The following is a 5,061-nucleotide window of genomic DNA, read 5'->3' as shown; positions in this document are numbered from 1 at the left end:
TTTCATGTGAAATGTGTTAAACATATAGATTTATATTGAGATTTTAGAATATGACAGTGACAACAGAGCTCTTGTAAGTTTTGATAAATCTCCGAAGAGCCTAGGTTTTAAAATAATATGTATTAGCTGTAGTAAACACCTTTATGTATGATTTTGAAAATTGATTATCCAATATTATGTTTTAAAGAACTTGTTTTTAAAAACATGTCAGTCTTTCACTTGGAATCTACATATAACATGATAAAGCTAAGTACATTGTTGAATCATGTCCCTGCCCCAACTAGCCCCACACTCTCCTCTCAATTCTCTTCAGCATAATAAATGTCTGTGCTACGTTTAACCATCTCTCAAGAATAACCTCTTAGAGAGTCTGAGAAATTTCATTTGAATGTTTAGCTATTGCCATTGTCAAGTAATGCTTCGGTAAGATAACCTTCCATTGTGTATACAGACACATGCACAAATTCCCATAACAAAATCTAAAGGGATATGTTTTTGTTAAGTGACCACCTTGCATTATTCTTTAATAGTTGGAGATCTTAGTAAAGCTCAGGAGCTATCTGGGTTTGAAAGGGCACATAAAATACCCAGTTGATCTTAGACTTTAGATTGTCACAGGAAGTTCATCTTCACTGGGAAGTAAAATAGCTGGTCCCACTCTGCATGCATTCATTCCTTCTAATGTACATTTCCCCCATTTTTCTTTATAACATAATCTTGAAAAATGTGGCCAGCTGAAAGACTGTATAGTTGACTCTTGAACAATACAGGTTTCACTTGCACTTACACACAGATGGAAAATACAGTATTGGCAGAATGCAAAACCTGAGTACAGAGAGCACTAACTTTCTGTGTTCATGGATTCTGCAGGGCAAACGTGGGTCTAGAGTATATGTGGATTTTCGTATTGGGGGTGGGAGAGTCTTGGAGCCAATCCCATGTATACCTTATACCTAGGACAACCATATTTCCCAAACTCTCTTTCAGCATTATGTGGCCATATGATTAAATTCCAGGCAATGAGATGTAAGTAGAAGCATGTGAGACTTCTAGGAAGGATCTTTGAAAGCATAGGTACTGGCCTGGAATGTAGACATAAAAGTTGAAGCTCTAGTAACTATCTGGTTTTTGAAGTGACTTTGAATATGGAAACCATGCACAAGTGACGGTGGAGCCTGGGCTCATAATATTTATGCTTCACCACCTCCTGTGCTGCCAGACCAGACCTGGACTTTCTATCTCTGTATTTCATTTAGATTAGAGTAAAATGAACTTCTCTCTTATTTAAGCTACTGTTATTTTTTCTTTCTGTTACATGCAGCTGAATATAATTTTAACTGATATGTCACATAAAAGCTATGAATGCTAATCCAAAAAGCGGACTAATAAAAAATTTTCTCCCCTAACAACTTGCCCATATGTCTAAAATTCTCAACATTAAAATTAAGTTATTTTGGCATTAAGGCATTATTTCTAAATGCTTATATTAAGATATATATGCTCCATAAGGGAGAACTAAGTAAGTTTGCTTAATAAGGGTCTAAGAGTAGAACTTTGAGAGTGGTAGAGATGGTGCAGGCATAATAATGGTGCCACAGGCAACTGGAGCTGCGTCTACGGCAAAAAAGGAAAAGGACTGGACACTGCAGATATGTTCACTTACTTCACACTATTGCCAATAAGGAAACATGACCTCATGGAAAATCTGTTCCTTAAAGTTAAGTTTTGCCTTAGAAATGATGTGATGCTAAATCATCTTCAAAATCTATTACATTTAAGAACTTTAAAAATAACTCAATGTCTTGATATTTAACTAATTCAATAAATATATTTAAACTCTTAATATTTCTTGGTCTTTTAAAAATCTAAGTTCAGGCTGGGCGCGGTGGCTCACACCTGTATTCCCAGCACTTTGGGAGGCCGAGGCAAGCAGATCACGAGGTCAGGAGATCCTGGCTAACATGGTGAAACCCCATCTCTACTAAAAATGCAAAAAATTAGCTGGGCATGATGGTGGGTGCCTGTAGTCCCAGCTACTTGGGAGGCTGAGGCAGGAGAATGGCGTGAATCCAGGAGGCGGAGCTTGCAGTGAGGCGAGAGAGCGCCACTGCACTCCAGCCTGGGCGACAGAGCGAGACTCCATCTTAAAATAAATAAATAAATAAATTAATTAATTAAATAAAAATCTAAGTTCAAATTACTAATATATTTATCCTACTCCTGCCATTGATGTCTTATATGACCTGAAACATCCTTATGTTCTTGTAACTAGGTTTCTCTAGTGTATTTGAAAACCGTGTTCTAAGGCTTGGTTGTGTCCATTTTTTTATTCAAAAGTTAAATGAGACTTTATTAGGGTGATACTACCTACGGATGGATGGAGAGAAGAGGGTATACTCTGAAGGCAAACTGCCTGGATTTGAAACTTGACTCTACCATTTACTAGCTATGTGAGCCTAAGAAAGTTGTTTAACCTCACCATGCCTCATTTTCCTCATGTGTAGAAAGGAAATAATAATAATGCCTACCTCATAGGTTTATAGTGACAATTAACTAAGTCAATTTTTATAAGACATGTAGAACTTGGCCTACATGTTTGCTAAATACATTAGATATAATTTCAGTTAGTATATGAACACAATGTAGAATTGAAACATGAGTTTTAGATTCTTTTTTAAAAATAAAAACCATGCTACTTTATTAAAATACTGAGTTTTATTTCATATGTATATTTTTGTTTCCCCACAATTTCCATGTCTGACCACTACTACTACTGTGTCCTACCATAACATTCCATACATACGTAAAACCAACCAAATGGTGGAGTTCCATCTTTAAAAACTAAAAAGGCATTTTTTAAAATTTTACTTCAAGTTCTGGGATACATGTGCTGTACATGCAGGTTTGTTACATAAGTATACATGTGCCATGGTGATTTGCTGCACCTATCAACCCGTCATCTAGGTTTTAAGCTCCGCATGCATTAGGTATTTGTCCTAATGCTCTCCCTTCCCTTCCCCAGCACCTCCCAACAGACCCTGGTGTGTGATGTTCCCCTCCCTAAAACGGGCATTTTGGACAACACATTCTTGGCAATGGAACCTGGACAACATTTGTCAAACACAGTAGAAGTTCTCACTCTGCATTATAAAAAAGACAGCCAGATATCAATGGTTACAGAAATGAAATAAGATGGAAAATTTTAAACAAATTGTTTAAACTATTTTCTTAAAGAGACTTCCTCCAGTGCCAGAGATGTTGAATAGCCTCCTGGTCAGTCATCCACAAGCAATTCTTCACATAATTGATGAACTTGGCTTCCTCTTTGAGAAGAGAACCACCTTTTTCTATACTTGCATTTTTGCTTTAATGTTTACTACAAAACTATGTCCTTTATGTGTTTTGGGAGTTTTTTCCTGTTTTTTTGAATAATTCTTGTCCTTTTGATCTTGGTGTTGATTTTTGTTCTTTTGATCTTGGTGTTGACTCAAAAGGCTTTGAGTCTTTTCCATTCTGGTTTGACTTTGGGGCATTTTTGGCTGGAGTATCTCCTATAGATTTCTTCACTGGAGTTTTTCTTCAGTTTTCTCATCATCAAAATCACCATCATCATCATCTTTATCATTATCATCATCATCTTATTCATCAGCAGCAAGTTTTACTTTTCTCTGTGGAACCTTGCTATCACCCCCAGGGGTAGATCGCCCTTCAGGTATACTTAACAGTTTCACATCCTCCTCCTCTTCATCTTCTGACTCTGCATCTTCCTCCACAACTACTCAGTGCTGTCCACTAATATGCACTGACCCTGAACACTTCAATTATAAGACCACTGGTAGTGTTATTTCAAAGCCCCCAAAGGAAACTGTTGGCTGTACAGACATTTTCAAAGTTGCCAGTGTTATCTTAGTTGGGCTGCCTTCATAATTCATTGTCTCTGCTTCAACAATGTGCAACTTATTCTTTGCAGTAGCCCCTAAACTGACCGTTCTTAAAGCTAACTGGTGCTCATTTTCATCATTATCCACCTTAAAGTGATAATATTTGTTGGTCTTTAGTTCACAATTGAAAAAGATAGTTCTGAGGCCTCAGGGGGCTCATGTCTATGTCCATCAAATCTTCCATGGGATGGTGGCATGCACTTAGGTAGGAGAGAAGGCAGACAGAGATAAATGACTACTGCTCCAGAGAAAGGCCATGCAGCATGGAATCACACCAGGGAGTTTAGATTCTAATATGGGTTCTACTACCTCCTAGTTGTATGATCTTGATCTATTTAAATTGTCTGAGACTCAATTTCCTTACTTGGAAATGAGGATGATAAAACCTACCTTACAGGGTTATTATAATGAGTAAATAGGATGGCCAGGTAAAATACAGAATATGTATTCTGTATTTTAAATATGATTGTTCAGATAAAGAATGAATAATTTTTCAGTATAAGTATGTCCTTTGTAATATTTGGGATATACTAATACTAAAATATTTCACTGTAATCAAAATTTAACTGTCCATCCTGTCTCTATCCTCCCTAAATCTGGCAACCTTATTAGTACATGAGTTGGTTGCCTGTCTCTTCATTTTTCATAAGAGGACATCAATCTTATATATGTATAATATATGTAAAATATATAGAATTCATATTGAAATAACCTTTCTGTGATTTTTTTTTGTATGCAAGGAAAGCATATACTATAGTTGCCTATATTGCTTCCCCAATTCCCCAACATTTTCTTTTTAGATAGAGGTGAATAATATACCATCACCTGGATTAGGCTTAGCAATATCTTTGTGGCTTTCATTGCCTTATTTTTCTATTAGAAAATAATTGTGACTCTATGAATTGCATAGTAACCAGGGAAACTCATTTGAATCGAGTTCTCTTAATGAATAATTACACCTCTAGCAATAACTTGGTGCTAAAAACAAAAATGACATTTTAAGCACGGTTATATTTGCATTTTGAAGGGGCAATTTGCCCTGTACCCTACAACTAGAGAAGGTAGAAGAAAAAACATGAGAAGACTTTGACAAGTGAATCTGGGCAGTCTTTACCTCACA

At 36.4% G+C, this 5,061-nt stretch overlaps 1 pseudogene; it reads right to left on the bottom strand.

Annotated features, from left to right (window-relative positions):
- Positions 1-3,055: 3,055 nt before the first annotated feature.
- On the bottom strand, positions 3,056-4,125 carry LOC114677536 (nucleophosmin-like; annotated as a pseudogene).
- Between the last annotated feature and the right edge of the window lie 936 nt (positions 4,126-5,061).

This window comes from Macaca mulatta, chromosome 4 (genome assembly GCF_049350105.2).
Source record: "Macaca mulatta isolate MMU2019108-1 chromosome 4, T2T-MMU8v2.0, whole genome shotgun sequence".
Classification (NCBI taxonomy): domain Eukaryota; kingdom Metazoa; phylum Chordata; class Mammalia; order Primates; family Cercopithecidae; genus Macaca; species Macaca mulatta.
The sequence above is the reverse complement of the archived record's forward strand: the minus strand, read 5'-3'. Positions and strand labels throughout refer to the sequence as shown.